The sequence below is a fragment of the Meriones unguiculatus genome, chromosome 3, assembly GCF_030254825.1.
Source record: "Meriones unguiculatus strain TT.TT164.6M chromosome 3, Bangor_MerUng_6.1, whole genome shotgun sequence".
Taxonomy (NCBI): Eukaryota; Metazoa; Chordata; class Mammalia; order Rodentia; family Muridae; genus Meriones; species Meriones unguiculatus.
In genome coordinates, this window is record NC_083351.1 from 53602666 (window position 1) to 53619355 (window position 16690).

Genomic DNA, 16690 nt, shown 5'->3' on the forward strand with positions numbered 1-16690 from the left:
TGGGAAGTGGAAATAATTGAGAATGTCAAAATCTTGTTAAAAATACCATCATATGTGCCTGTTTTGCAGCATGCATTCTAGTCTAAAACTGGAACTCTGCAGGACAGATTGGCAAGGATGATACACATTCATGCTGTTCTGTCTTTTACTTATCTGTGAAATCTCAAAAACTCCTTTTTATACTCCTTCAACTGAGATGAACTATTTTTTTAATTCAGCTTCCCATTTTCTCTCCATTTCTTTGTCATGATTCTAATTCCATGGCAGTCATCACATAAATGAATTCTGTCATTGATAAGAATTTTTCCAGGCTTTATTATTCCCCTTTAAACAAACTGTGAAAATAATATACTGTCCCCAAAATTATAAGCTTCTGAGTGGCAATCTGTGTCTATGTCTCTCTAAGTAAAGCTTCCGCTTGAAAGGTTTAGTGCTAAGGACCTTTTGTCTACTGGGCTGCAGGGATTCTTTTCCTCCTCACCCAGGGCTTGAGGCCAAGATAGCCCCTGAGGATTATGGATCATCATCATCATAAGGAGTGAGTGGGCAATCCTGTTTTCTCACTTCAGACATGAAAATGGGGTGGGAGAGGGGGAGGGAAGAAGAAGGAGGAGGAGGAAGAAGAGAAGGAGAAGAAGAAGAAGAAGAAGAAGAAGAAGGAGGAGGAGGAGGAGGAGGAGGAGGAAAGAAAGAAAGAAAGGAAGGAAGGAAGGAAGGAAGGAAGGAAGGAAGGAAGGAAGGAAGGAAGGAAGGCTCGGTGCTGTGGCAATGACAGGATGAATGCAGTTCACACAATGTGGCCATTTTTAAAAATAGCTGAAGACCATCAGTTGTCTTTACTTCTGTCACATCTAGACTCTAGCATTTGACTTACACAGCACCAAAATCCAAGGTGTTATTTATACAAACATAATAGCATTCATGAAATCTTATTTTTAGTTGTGACTTGTGTGGAAACTGATGTCACTATGATAATGAGGACATATTTTCTGTATGATATTGGGCCTAGTGAGTATTAACCTGGATCTGTAAGAGACCACTTCTGTTTCTCATAGTGTTCAAATAAACTCCAACTTGATATATTTCTTTAATATGATGATTAATGGTTATTCAAAAGAATTCTGACAAGAAAAACAGGAGAGAGAAATCAGAATATGAGTTTAGAAAATATCTCATCTACCTCACTTGTAAAAAGTGAAAATTATTTTTTTTTATGTGTGGCTGGGTTGGTACTTAGGATCAGACTCAGGGCCTCACACATTATACCTTCAGCCCCAACAGAGATTTTTAAAGTATGACAATATATTTATACATGCTTACAATGCCAGAGAACTATGTGAAAACACAATGTCCTTTTTACTCCTGAACTATAAGGAATTCTAATCTGGGAGTTAAAATTCAAAAGCCATAAAAGGAATAAATAAATTTGATTCAATTCAAAAAAATCTTACATGTTAAAAAATACAGTAAACAAATTCAAAACACATATGAGACCCTGTCTGTAGAAATCATGGCTCTAAATGAGCATGAGCACACTTTCTAGGGCAGTAGGAAAACAGGCCAATGACAGGAGCAGATTGTTCACATAGAACTGCATTGTCATTTTTAAGTCTAAGAGAACATGTTCACTTTTACATGAAATCAGAGAAAAGTATATTGAAGCTATTCAGAACTAGCATGTTTTATTTTATCTGAAAAATCCTAAAGGATGACAATTGTCTCACTGACCTGACAGGGAAGATATGCACAGTAATTCTCAGATGGAACACAGATGGCACAGCCCTGGTAAAGGCAGAATGAGCAGTACCTATCAGGAGTACGTGCAGTTACACTTTGACCTAGCCTGGCACTGGCACTTTTTTCCTATTGGTATATCTGAATGCATATAAAATGGACACAAAGGAGGCTTTCCATCAAACCATTGTTTGTACTGGAAAACACTGGAAGTGGTTCAAGTATCCATTAGTGGCTAGATACTTAAATAAACCATGATCCATCTCTACAGTGGGACACTGTGTGGTGATTTAAAAAGAACGTGGAAATGTTTTATGCACTGATTTGAAAAGATTTCCAAGCAGGGTCATTGAATAAAGAGGCAAGGTATGAAACGGAATATGTAGGATGTTTCCTTTGGCGTAGAAGGGAGGCAGAGTCTGACCATGCTCGCATCTGCTTGTGTTTGTATAGAGAAACACTGGGATGCCGTCTGTGCAGGTTACCACGTGAATGGATAGCAAGTAGAGCAGCTGCTTCCAGCAGGTGGCTGGATGCAGGGTGGGAACAGCATTGTGCTCTGTTGTAGTTTTTATATATTTAACTGTGTAAATTACTTCCTAGTAAAAATAAGTTTTTAAAGTCACACAGTGGTTTTTTAAATAATTTCATACATGTGTACATTATACTGTTATCAAATCCATCCCCTTACTACCCTCCTTTATCCTTTCCCACTCCTACTAACCCAACTAGTCTCTCCTACTTTTATGACGTTTTTCTTTGTGACCCACTGAGTTAATTAAGGTTGCTTTATGACCATGGGTAGGGAGTTGTTTACTGGGGCATGGTTACTTACCAATGGTTACAATGCTCAAGAAAATTGCTCTCTTTTTTTCCAGCTACCATTAGCTGCCAATAGCTCATCAGGAAGGGAGAGGCTCACAAGCCCCTCTCCTTTCATGTTGATACCCAGTCTTGTGTAGATCTTGAACAGGTGGCAGCAGCTGCTGTGGGTTCATGAGTTTAATGGCCATATCATGTCTAAGAACCAGAGTTTCATAGCACTTTTCCCCATCCTCTGACTCTTATATTTCCTCCACCCACTTCAATGCTGTTCTCTAGGCCTTAGAAGTATTAGTGTAGATATTCTGCTTATGGCTGAACACAGAACTGTAACTTACTCTCCATTGTGACCAATAATGAATCTCTTCATAAGAATGGTCTGACCAAAGCTGAGAGCCGCACTAGTCTATATAGAAAAAACAAGAATAGTAGACTCCCCCCACCCCCAGCCCCCTGGGCCTATGGCCTCCCTAGGCTTTTGGCCAGGTTTACAGAATCAAGTATTGAATTCTTTTCCATGGAGCAGGCCTAAAGTCTAAGCAGAAAGCGGTTAGTTATCCCCTACAAAGTCGTGTAGCTATTGTACCAGGAGTTGTAGCTCTCCTTGCAGGTTGGTGTCGTAGCACACAGGGTTCACAGCTAGGTAAAAGCATGCAGAACTTTGCTCTCTGCACAGCCTACATAGGCACTGTGAACATTAGCCAGCGCGGGGAAGCTCCAGGGCAGATCCAGCTTTGTTCTGCAGCTCCCACCCAGTGCTGTTGGACACCCAAGAACAATGTCAGCAGCCTGTATTGTTTCAGATCCTCTGGGACCCCCATGGACAGCATAACCCATACTTGGTACTTGGATCTTTTAGAACTTTGTTTAAAAACCTATGGCTTTGGGCTGAAGAAAGGGCTTACTAATAAGGTTATATATTCTTACAAAGGCCTGGAGTTCAGTTCCCGGCAGCTCTAGGGGGATCTGACATCTCTGGTCCTCATGGTCATATGCACTCACGTGTACAGTCAGAGACCCATAATTAAACAATAATGTAAATCTTACAAACAAAAATATGTTTTCTGAGAAACATTACCCACCTATGCAGGGTACCTCTTTTCAAACTTTGCCCCCTAAAATTAAGCTTTTTAGTTAGTAAAGTATGGCTTTCTCACAAATTCTTAGGTTGGGTTAATGCTTTTCTCCACCTTTCCCTCATCCATCCCACCCCATCAGCATTTAAGCTTTTCACTACCAGGTAATCCCCTTCCAAAACTTTCATGTCACAAGAAGTTACATGTTTTTAAACTGCATTTCAGTGGCCCACTAACCTGGAATTCATCTCTGTGGACCATGGGCTGCAGCCGCCTGACTGGACATGTGTATGTTCTTTTCCCAGGCTGTGCTGTGGAGGATGGTAACCACTGACCACAGTGGGCTATTAGGTATCTGAAATGTAGCTTGTCTGAATTGAGGTGTGCTTTGAGGGTGCCTGCTGTAGAAAATTGAGTATAAATAGAGGTTATAAACTGCCTCAGTCATAATTTTAACAATATTGGTTACATGTTACATGATAATAGTTTGGATTGGGGAATTTAAAATACATTATTGAGTTAATTTAATTACCTTTTCCCTACCTTGCATGTGGCCACTAGAACATTTACAATTACATATGTGACTTGCACTTGACTTTGTTTGCATAGTGTGGATGTAGTCTCCTGACAATTCTTAGCATTCCTCATTCCTTCCAGAATTACTTTAGAAACAAAAGTACAACCCAATCATAGTCATACCATTGCCTGGTTTTAAATGTTCCTTTGATTCTCCTGTTTCTTAGACACCATTGTAACAATCCAAGCCCCCCCCCCCCTTTTTACATATCCCTACCTACCTCACGAACAAAGGCTGCTGGTTTTTGTGTTTTGTTTTGTTTTGTTTGGTGTTGTTTTTCTCTCTGGACTCCATGGACTTCATAAATGGGAGTTTTTTAACACCTTGTGCTTTCTATCTGCAGTGTCTCTTCACCTCTGCTTCATTGCCTAGAAAACTCCTACCTATCATGTAAACCCTATTCATGAGGCTCTACTAATGAAACATTGCTAGTTCCCCTTCTCCCTCTTCTCATCTTCCTTCTCCTCTTTTCCTTGTGGCACTAGATATTGAATTCAGGGCCTCACTTATCCTGGGCAAACACTCCATTGCTGACCTCCACAGTAGTCCCTGTCCCATTTTCTAGCATTAACTTTGCCTATGTTTATACGTGGACATTTGATACCTGTTACTTTATGAGGTCCCATAGCAGACCCGAGTTCCTCAAAGGCAAAACATGTGCCCCACCCAGTTTTGTGCTTCCAGATCCCAGTGCTTTCAGTAGAATCTCTAAACAGTCATTGGAAAAAATTGGAATTGGCCATGTTTTACCATGTTTCCCTCGATACTTAAGTGGCCTGTTTACTACAGAAAGCAATCTAGAACTTGTAAATCTTCCTTGGTTAAGGACAAAATTACTTGGAGCATTCTGGTTTTACAAGGGCAGCTTATTCACCAACAAAAGATGCAAAGACTACAGGAGCCTGTAGGTTACAGTGGGTTCTAGTTTCCAGGCTGGGTTTAGATGGAAAATGAGAGGTATTTGTGTTCAATCCAGACAGCAGAGTTTTTTAATCTGGCTGGATGCCGATGGGTGCAGAAGGTAAATGTGGCAGGTGGTGGCTAGGAGGTGGAGGGCAGCCAGATCTAGGAGGGCTACAAGCTGGAGTCATGAAGTTCCCTGTGGGCTCTTTACTGGCCTCTCGCTTCAGTGACCGCCTCTGTGGAGAGTTGTTCTTGATATTAATCTTCCCATCACCCTTCTTTTTTCTTTCTGGGGATTTATACTTTTGCTCAAATGAAAAATAGGAAACAGAATGAATACCCAAGACCTGTGGAACAAAGTCTTTTAGAAAGAAAACTTGGAATTTTGAAAGACTCTCCAGCCTTTACCTGGGTAAACCAAAAGGGCTGTCTTTGCATCCAGATTTCCAGAGCCCTGTTGTGTTAAGGCCTGTATATCTCTGATATAAGGTACTAGTTACTTTTAGTAGTCAACGCTGCCTCTGTGACTCTTAGGTTGAGAGGACATCAGCTGATAACTATTTCTCTAGCATTCATGTGAATGCTGGTAGTGTTGTGGAAAATGGTAGAAAAACTGGCTGCAACTGACCTAGTGCCTAGGGTTTAGTCAAGTTGCTTCACTTCTCTAAGCCTCATGCTTCAGTAAAATGGTTTGTGGACACACTCTGCCCTATAAGCATTTCAAGAAGGCTGTATGGATGCAGGAGCTAGCGCTGCCTAGTTCACGGTGTATTGGGAAACAGGATTTGTAGAAACACAGTTTTTCTTTTGCAGTGATTTTTTTATAGAAGTATCATAAAAGCATTCCTAAGGCCAGAGAAGGATGTGTCAGACTGCTATGGATGCTCTTTCATGGCCTTTGGTAACAGAACCTCAGAGACTCATGCCCATCACAGGGAAGAGAAAAATGGGGAGTTAAGACATGAAGAAGTCCTTCATTGGTGAGTCTCCACAGGGCCCTCTGGGTCCTTCTATCACACACACCCCCCTTTACAAAGTTCCCTACACTCCCCCCAGTTACTGGTTGTAGGTCTCTGCATCTGTTTCCATCAGCTGCTGGGTGGAGCAACTCAGAGGAGAGCTATGCTAGGCTCCGTCTGTGAGCATAGCAGAATATCATTAATCTTGTTAGGGGTTGGCTGTCTCCCATGGGGTGAGTCTCAGGCATTGGTTAGACATTCCCTCAATCTCTGCTCTCTTTTTGTCAAGGCATATCTTATAGGCAGGGTAAATTTGGGGTTGAAGTTTTTGCGGGTGGTTGGTGTTCCCTCCCTCCAGTAGGAGTCCTGTCTAGTTACAGGGTGGCCTCTTCAGTCTCCATGACCCCGGTTACTAGGAGTCTCAGCTAGAGTCACCCTCATGGCCTCCCAGGAGCCTACCCTGTTGTAGGTCTCCAGGTTGTCACAGAGAAGTTCCCACCCAAGATTTCTCTTCTCTCTACAAGACTTCTGTCTTCCTGCCCCTGCCCTCCCAAGGTCTGATAGACCCTCATTCCTCTCTGTGCTCCTTCTCGAGCTCCTTCTCTTACCCTGTTCCCTCAGTTCTACTATCTAGTCTGTTTCTACTTCTGAGTGGGAGTTAAGCATCCTTCCTTAGGTCCTTCTTGTTACTTATCTTCTCTGGGTCTGTAAGTTGTAATATGATTGTCCTATACCCCCTATACAGCTCAGTCCTCATATAGGTTCCCTAGTAAGGGGAGCAGGGAGTGTCTGTGGCATGGACACTCTGTTGCCTGATTTTCGATCACTCTCCTCTGGTGGGACTACCTCACTAGGCCACAGTGGGAGAGGGTGGATTCAGTCCTGATACAACTCGATATACTTGGATGGGTGCCTCCCCTTCTCTGAGGAATAGGGGAGAAGAGGATTGGGGGAACAGGGAAGGTGGATGGGACCAGGAGGAGAGGAGGAAGGGGGCTATGGCTGGGATGCAGAAGTATTGGGCAGCCCCCATCATCGTTTGCAGGACAGCAAGTCACAGGAGTAGACTCCAGCACTCAGAGACCATCACCTTGAATGACCCCACTGGGACAGGAGACTGCTTCCCTTCAGGAGTTCATCTGGAGGCCAGGGTCAGAGTCTCCTGGCCCCAGTCTTGATGCTCTCACATCTGCCCAGGGTCAAGCTGGCTCCACTTCCTGGAGAATGATTGTTGGTATAATGTTCTTTTAAAATGTATATGCCTTACCCTTGTTAATTCAAATGCTGATTTCCCCACCCCCAACTCTCTGGTTTCAATCTGGATATTGCATCCTGTCTCAACTCTTGTGTAAACAGGACACAAATAAAGCAACTCGATACAATGTTGTGTAATGGGAGGAGCCAGAGGACAGGAAAGAGGGGAGGAGCTAGAGAACAGGAAGGGGTGAGAAGGAGGAGCAGCTTGAGGAGAGGAGAGCACAAGGAGAGCAGAGCGGGAGGAGAGAGCTTGGAGGACATGGAGCATGAACCAGACCTAACGTTTCACAAAAAGCAAGTATAATGTGGGAAATCTAAATGTTAGGAAACTGAGGGCTTGGAGGTTTAGGAGGGAGTAAATATTGCCCAGCATTGTGTTCTAGGTTAACTAAAAACCCAGTCTCTGTGTGGTGATTTGGTAATACAGCTGCTGAGGATTAACAGCAGCATTACTAGAAGATAAAACAATAGTAAATATTAATCGTCACCTACAACAAATGATGTTGAGTTTTATGCTTGATACAGACTTTCATGGCCATGGTGCAGAAGCACTTCTGTCTCTGGCTCCTTCTCACTCCTGTTCAGGTCTTATCTGATCACCATACTAAGGTGGATGGGTGAACTCACACTCCATGTTCCTGCTCACCAGATCATTCAAACCAGCAGTGGTTCATATTTGGGACTAATTATTAGTTATTAATTATTATAAGGCACTATCACTGCTGCTATAATTAATCTTGTCTTAAGTTCACTATGGCATTTCTTTTGTCACATGACTTTTTGTTTTATTTTTTCTCTATTAATTTGTTTATTCATTTTACATTCTGATTGCAGCCACCTCTCCTCTCTTTCCAGTCCTTTGTTCACACATCCCTTCCTCCCTTGTCACATGATTTTAAAAGGCAAAGAATTCCTTCAAAGTATAGTTTCAAAGACAGCTTTCCTCTGTCCAATTCTCTCTCAGAACAATTTTGTGAACTTCAAATATGTCCCCAATAAGTGGTGCTTTGCCAGCTTTCTAATATTACATATTCAAAAGAGAAGAAACCTGAACAATTCCAGAAAAGTGCATGTCTCAAATTAGCAGTTATGTGCAAATTCCGATTCAGCAAATGATGCTAACAAAGCTGTCTTCCATTTTGTCTGTGGCTTCACATCCTTTCACTTGCCAAGTGAGAACATGTTTACTGTGGTATACACATACCTAGAAAGTTTCTCCAAAGGAAACATGTTATCATCATCATTGTCATCATCATCATCACCATCATCATCACTACCATTCGATTTGCTTACCCATAGAAATGCATGCTGAAAATAATGACTCTACTGGCTTCAGAGTCCTTTCAGAGCATCTTTTGGTTTGCCTTCCAGAGGAATACGTTAAGGTAGATAGGTTAAGACTCAGAAAGAGAAACAGAGGTTACTTTCTTTTCTGTAAGGAACCTAGATTTAAAATTACAGACACAGCATAATATATATGATAGGAAAGAAGAAGGTAGGACTAAATGGACTAAGGAAAAGGAAGAAGCTAGATGCAGGAAGCAGGTCTGGGACATAGCTGAAGAAGGGAAAGAATAAAAGCATGTATATATGAAGAGGCCATGATGAAACCCATTACTTTGTATGTTAGCCTTAAAATTTGACAAAAGTAAAAAATAAAATAATGTCTTTTCTTAAAAGCAGATACATGGGGTAGTTTTTGTTTTTCATCTTAATTTTACTAGTAAGGAACCTCTCTAAAGAAGTGCTGTGCTGTCTCTAAAAACTTGATTATCATGTGGCAGGAGAGGAGGTTTTCTAGAGGTCTGGTTTTGTAACTTACAAAATGGAAGGTAAATCCTGGACTTCACATTCTGTCTCAGCAACAACAGTAGAAACTTCATGAGTGAAGGAAATAGCCAACAAGGCATAAATAACAAGAAATTAATGTCAACAATAAAAGTGTAGACTGTGGGCTAGGAGTGTAGCTCAGGGCAGATGCTCTCCTGGCCTACATAAGTTCTGAGTTCTTTCTCCATTGTGCACATACCACCTATAAACATGGAAGCAAATAGCAATTAGGCACTTTCTAATTATTATTTTTGTCTGTTTTATGACTGGTGAAGGTGTAGACCACTTACAGAACAAGTTTATTGAATTTCTTTAGTTTAGCCACTTCACTAAACAAACAAACAAACAAAAAACAACAAATGATCCCTTTATGGAGAGGTATTTGATGGAGATTGAGTCAACAGGAGATGGACCAAGATTGATTACTCATTTCTTGCTTTCTTTTGCCTGCTCTTAGTTGTCCACTCTCATAGAGCCCTTGGGCAACTAAACAGAGCATCAGGGTAGTTTGCTCATGTGACAGACCAATTTTCAAACATTCCTCTCACCTGCCTTTTTCTTTTTGTTAACCACACATTGTGTTTTCTACTGCTCTCTCTGGAAGGATAAGGAGAAAACAGAAAGCTTTCCAGTGGAGTTGATAGATTCTGCGTGACTCTCTTGGGTTGAGAGCATCACCTCAGAAACCAGGGTGGTGTAAAACTCTAGCCACTGTGGGTCTGTGGCTACATCTCCATCTCTCCCAGCATCAGGCCAAGAGCACCAGTCCTTACTTCCTCAGTATTCAAGTTTATCAGCTTAGTCTAAGAACCCTGCAGTCTTTGATCTATCATTATGTTTCAAATTTTCTAATTAAAATTTTTATTTTAATTTTTTCTCTTTACTAGCTTCTTTTTAGATTCTAACAACTAAGAAGCCACAATGTGGGGGGTTTCCTTTTTTTTTTTTTATCAGTGTGTCTATTATGCAGGTATTTCATTAAAATACCGAGGAGGCTATTTGATTTAGTCCAACAGCTTCATGAGAATATTTCCTGATACCTTTCATAAGATACAATTTTTGACATAGGATTTTTTTACCAGCCTAGGCTGGTCTTGAACTCACTGTGGAACCTAGTCTAGCCTCAAACACACAGCAACCCTCTCACCTCAGCCTCTCTAGTACCAAAAATGTATGCATGAGTCAACCCTGGAAGCTACATAACTCTTCTAAATTCTCTCAGACCATTTAAGATTCCAGGCCTCACCTCCTATGTCTATGGGAGGGCTGAGGCTGTTTTTGCTTTATTGTCCCATTTGGCATTGCACAGATGAGTGGAGAAGCTAGTACTCCATCCCACTTTTCTCTCATGACTGAACCCAGTTTACTGACCTGTTGACACAGGTGAGTCACCACCTTTGGACTGCTCTGCGGCTGTGTTATTTAAGAAAAGTCACTTTGTTTGCACAAGCCTTGGCTCCCTTCAGTGCAGACTGCTGTTTTGTGCTGTTGAGGATTGATCAGATGATCTAATTGGAGTGTTGTGCAGTGACCTACTGTTACCAAAGGGGCATTTTCACAAGGAGTGGTAGCTGCATTCAGAGAGTGTCCAGATTATCACCATTTGAGATTTGTGGGATCAGAGTTGACAAAACAGGGAAAGGATGGGCCACTCTTTTTCAATTTTCTTACATTTTATTTCCCCCTCGCTTTTTTGATTCCCTGGCTAACTAGCCTATTAAGCACCTCACACCCTTAACATTTTAAACTTTGCGGTTTAAAATGAGGTCAGCTCCTTCCCCACAGCGCACTGTGGGATGTGCTGTTGTCCTCAGTCGCCTTGTTGTGCATAAACCTCTGCAGTAGTTGATCTTCGGACTGGAGCTTTGACCGGCAGCTTCTGCTCTTGTGTCCCACAGCCCTGGAAGCCACTGTTCTAATCCCACCCTCTACCTCATCAGTCCCCCTTCTTAGAAGTCTGTGTGAAGCTGTACATGCCTGTTTTCATCTGAGTTGTTTCATCTTGCATGGCACCCTCCAGGTTCACCCTTGCTATGCAAATGGCAAAATTTGCTTTTATAAAAATAATTTTTAACCTGATAAAAAATTAAAATTACATGTTTATGAAGCTCCCTGTGATGCATATACATGCTGGATAATGCTCAAGTCATGGTGCCCATATCTGTCTCTTTAAGTATTTATTACTTCTTTGTGGTAAAACCATAAAAAATTCTAGCTTTTTGAAAACAATAGTGCATGTGGTTCTCTCTAATTACCCTACTTTGCAGAAGCCTGCCATAACTTATTTCCCCATCTATCTGTTACCTAGTACTCATTAGACAGCTTTTGGTGGCCTCCTCCACCAAGTGTTCTCTTTGACCTTTGGTAACTACCATCCTGCTCCCCACTTTTATGAGATTAGTCTTTTTAGATTCCAAACATGAATATCTGCCTTTCTGTGCCTGGCTTGTTTCACTTAATATGTGACTCTGGTTTTATCAGTGTCTTTAGAATCCTCAAGATGACACCCTTTTATGCTGGGGATATTCCATTATATAGGCTTTCTTCTAAGAAAAGTCTATTTAGATATATTGCTCATATTTTTAAAATATGTGTATGAATTATTTTGCCTATGTGTACCATGTCTAATATCTTCAGAGGCCAAAAGATGGTACCAGATCCTCTGGAACTGGAGTTACAGCCAGTTTAAGATGTTAAATGGGAGCTGGGAATTGAATCCTTGGCTCCCTTACAAGAGCAGCTGGTACCCTTAAACTCTGAGGTGTTTTTTTCAGCACTGTATTCCCCATTTCATCCTAATTACTTGGTGTTTGGAACTATCAAGTTGTTCCATCCCTTACATTCTAATGAGTATCACTTCTTCCTTTATATATATATTTTTTCTGCCTAAATTTTATGGTCAGCACTCCAAGAAATATATTGAATTAAAGTGGTGAAAATGGTCACCCTTGTCTTTTTTCAGGTCTTAGAAAGCTTTCAGTGCCCTCCACAATAGCTTTAGGCCATCATTCCTACATCCATTCACCCATTTGTCAGTAATGTTGTGCCGACTTGGCTTTCTTGGGACATACATCCAGAAGTTATCAACATCCAAATGGGATCACATGATAGATAATTCAGTGTTCAATTATTATTTATTTTGTGGTGCTGATTTTTTTTTATTAATTACACTTTGTATTAATATTCACTTTGTATCCCTCCATAAGCCCCTCCCTCCTCCCCTCCCAATCCCATCCTCCTTCCCCCTTCTTCACAAATGCCCCTCCCCAAGTCCACTGATAGGGGAAGTCCTCTTCTCCTTCCTTCTGATCTTAGTCTATCAGATCACATCATAGATGTAGCACATGACAGTTCAGTGTCCAAGTGGGCCACACAGTAATGGGAAGAGGGACTGCCTCTGACACAATCTGATTGGCCTGCTCCCTGATCACCTCCCCGGAATCTCCACACTGTTTTTTATAATGACTGTATTAATTGACATTTCCAAAAACTGTGCAAGAGAGAGGCCATTTTTCATCACACTCCCTGGGGGATGATCAGATCAGTGAGATGCTGAGTAAGTAAATCTTAGAGGAACTGAGAAACTGGTAGGGAAATGTGGTTTGACTGCAGAGGAAGGTGGGCTTAGAAACCATGAAGGGTGGGTTCTCTGCTGAGATGTGATGGAAGAAGCATCCTAAGGAGGCCCCTGCTTAGTGTTCTGGAGACTAAATTTAGTCTCCAAAAGTCAACATGAAAAAGTCAACATGGGGAGAGGTCAGAGAGCTAATCCAGTCAGAGCATTAACCAGGCCTGAGCATGAGTGTGTCAGCTGGGAAAATGATGCTCAGCGTGGTGTCTGGCACAGAGTAAAAACTGAGCATGTCCATTGACTAAATGAATGGACATAGTAAAGATGGTGTATAACTGCTGAGGAGTCAAGACTGTCTCCTGAGTTAATCATCACTCTGACATCAGCAAAAGTCTGTCTCCTGAAGAGGAGTTACTGCATCCTACCCAGTGGTCCCTTCACTGGACCTTTCTGCGTGGGAGCTCATATTTCAACTCATCCAGAGCACATGCTTTCCTAGCTCTGGGCAGTAAGGTGTTCCTGATGACCTGCTGTAGATATGCCTTTATCCTTACATTCTTTTGATAAGACACCCCTATGAAATTGCTTAGTTCTATCTTGGGATCTGGAAAGCAAAGCAGAGTATTCATTCTTTCCCAGCATACTAAATTAGAGATGAATGTTCAGTAATGGAAATGGTGACTGTTTAGTATTTCCTTGGAGCCACTATAGATAGACTGACATTTTATTTCAGTAAGATCATGTCCTATGAGGTCATCACATCTGTTATTTCTATACCTCAGGCTGGCAGCATTTTTCTTAACCTGTTGGTTTGCTATGGTATCTCTGGCTTAGGCTGCTGCTTGGGTGACCTTTGGCTCAAAACCAGGATCTTTGAAGGACTGAGGAAGTCCTGTGAGCTCTCTAATTCCTTCAGTACCAGCTTTCTGTGAAGTCCACCAAACCATAAGACCTTCTTAGAAGATGAAAGTGTAAACAGGAGCCTGCGTTTCCAAAATTAGTAGAATTCTGTCTCCTGTCATATGTAGCTCAGTAGTTTGTACTGGAGTGCATAGTGTTCAGAGCTGAAAGAAGTGTTTACATGAAGCCTGTCAAGAGCTATGCTTGTTATGAACATCACAAGTTATTTACCTTACTGGTTTGTTTAAAATCTCAGTCATATTCTAGACTGACAGAGCTTTTATCTGCCAAATATTCTTTACCAGAGAGGGAGAGATGGCCATATGGAAAATGAAATAAAGGTACTGGGCTTGATTCTGGATTCCTCCTGCTTGGCAGAAAGCCTAGAGATAGAGAATGCGATATTAACGTGTCTCCCCAGAGTTGGATGTTGCCCTCTAACATTGAAGTCCCCTGATTGAAGCATGTTGTAGCCTGTGCATTGACCTTTACAAGCCAAATGTATGCCTGCAAGATGAGCAGCTGCAGGAGCATTGGGTCCAGCGTTCCTGAATTGTCTGCAATAATTATCCAAACCATTGTGAAATTAAATATGAAAAGCAAGTGAAAGGGGAAAAGGCAGTGCTTTTCAGAGGAAAGCACCATCTTGTGAACAGTCCAAGGGGGCAAGCTTTGGTCTGGCGCTGTCCATTCATCTTCTAGTTTCACCAGTTCACAGGCTGATGTCAGCTTTAACACAGTCTCTGAAGTGAAAGCAGGTCTTGACACCTGCTGAGATCCTACATAGGTGCAAGCCCGTCCTGCATGTCAAAGCAGTTTCCCACCCACCTGATCCTCCTTGGGAACGTACTATCACTACTGGAGTGCTCTGTGTTGTAGCTGCATTGTGTCGTTGTAAGTGGAAGGCATTGTTGGCCTCTAAAAGGCCTACAGCATTAGAAAAGAAATTTTAAACAACCGGTTTTTTTTTCTTTTTTTAATTGAAAATAGGTTCTTATTCATACAATACATCCTGACCAGTTTCTCTAGCTCTGCCACCCCCACACATCTCCTCTCCCCGAGATCCACTCCCCCCCATGTCCCCTACCAACAAAGAGCAGGCCTCCAAGAGACAACAGCCAAACACAAGGAAACAAAATATAGTAAGACCAGACAAAAGCATTCACCCTGAAACTGGACAAGGCAGCCCAAAAGGAGGAAGAGTCCCAAGAGCAGGAAAAAGCAGCAGAGAGACACCTGTTCCCACAGTTAGGAGTCCCACAAAAATTCTGAACTAGCAGCCACAACATCTATGCAGAGGACCTGGTGTAGACCTGTGCAGTCCCCGTGCTTGCCACTTCAGTCTCTGTGAGCTCAATCTCTGTGAGCTCACGTGAGCCCTGCTTTGTTGATCAAGTGGGCTGTGTTCTCCTGGTGTCCTGACCCCTCTGACTCCTACAGTCTTTCTGCCCATTCTTCTGAGGAGTTCCTGAGCTCCAAGAGGAAGACCCAAAGGAGCCCTCCAATCTAGGCTTTCTCTTTCTCTCTCTCCGTTTCTATCCCTCCCTCTCCCTCCCTTTCTTTCTGTATAATGTCTAGATGTGGGTCTCTGCATCCATTCCTATCTACTGCTGGAGGAGCCCTTGCTAATGACAGTTGGACAAGGCACCAATCTATGAGTATAGAAGAATGTTATTAGGAATCATTTCATTGAGTTTGTTTAAGACCAATCATGTTTGATTCCACCCTAGGTCTCTGGGCTATCCAGTCTCCAGTTCCTGGATTTCCAAGCAGTGTCAGGCATGGGCTCCCTCTCATGGAGTAGGCTTCAAGTTAAATCAGACATTAGTTGGCTATTCCCACAAGTTCTGTACCACCATTGCACCAGCTCATCTTACAGGCAGGACAGAATGTAGGTCAAAGGTTTTGTGTCTGGGTTGGTATCCATGTTTCAGTAGCCTGCAGAGTACATTCCTGTACCAAAGAGACTAGAACATAGGGGTGAAGGCTTCATGCAGATCCCGGAATGACCTCTGCATATTCCATGAGCTGTGTGTGTGTTGTCCTCAGAAATGGGCCCCCACTGTTAGTTTGAGGAGATCAACTTTCTGATCTTAGCATCGCATTAGCTTGTTTGGGGATTTCCATAGGACCCATTTGGCCAACAACTCTATCGAATACAACCCAGTGCCATGACTGGGAGCCTTGCCTGGCTACAAGAGATGGCCATTTCAGACTCTGTATACCCCATTTCTAGGAGTTTTCACTAGGATCACCCTCATAATTTCCACTGCACTAGGGTTCCACACTACTCCCCAAGTGCCCCACAGTTCCAGCCATCTCTCCCTTATCTGATACCTCCCATTGTAGTTCCCACCCACCCCTTCCGGTTCATCCTCAAAATCTATTCTGTTTCCCCTTCTCAGGGAGATCAATGCATATACACCCTCTTCTTTTAATTTTCTTAATGGCTAATATCCAGTTATAAGTGAATACATATAATTTTTGTTTTTCTGGGTCTGGATTACCTCCCTTGGGATGTTTTGTTTTTTCTAGTTCCATTCATTTGCCTGCAAATTTTATGATGTCATTTTTTTGTCTTTTTTTTATTCTTTATTAATTACACTTTATTCACTTTGTATCCCCCCTGTGGTTCCCTCCCTCCTCTCGTCCCAATTCCTCCCTTCCTCCACCCTCTGCATGCATGCCCCTCCCCAAGTCTCCTGATAGGGGAGGTCTTCTTTTCCTTCCTTCTGATCCTAGTCTGTTAGGTCTCATCAGGAGTGGCTGCATTGTCTTCTTCTGTGGCCTGGTAAGGCTGCTTCCCCCTCAGGGGGAATTAAAGAGCAGGCCAATCAGTTCATGTCAGAGACAGTTCCTGTTCCTATTACAATGGAACCCACTTGGATACTGAACTGCCATGGGCTACATCTGTGCAGGGGTCTTAGGTTATCTCCATGCATAGTCCTTAGTTGGAGTATCAGTCTCAGGAAAGACCCCTGTGTCTAGATTTTTTGGTTCTGTTGCTCTCCATGTGGAGTTCCTGTCCTCTCCAGATCTTACTGTTTCCCACTTATTTCAT

The 16690-nt window shown here is 42.3% G+C and overlaps 1 protein-coding gene and 1 non-coding gene across 5 annotated transcripts in view; both read left to right on the forward strand.

Moving 5' to 3' along the window:
- Jazf1 (JAZF zinc finger 1) overlaps positions 1–16690 on the forward strand; it is a 314826-nt gene that overhangs the window by 62127 nt on the left and 236009 nt on the right. The window contains exon 1 of one of the 4 annotated variants that reach the window (XM_060379990.1): positions 7599–7622. The exons of the other annotated variants lie outside the window; for them this stretch is intronic. The gene's annotated coding sequence lies outside the window, so the exon portion shown is untranslated. Of the gene's footprint in view, positions 1–7598; positions 7623–16690 lie in introns of those variants that run through there. 4 annotated transcript variants of the gene reach the window in all.
- On the forward strand, positions 439–575 carry LOC132653401 (small Cajal body-specific RNA 20). The gene has a single exon (XR_009591145.1). It is a non-coding gene; the product is annotated as a small Cajal body-specific RNA 20 (non-coding RNA).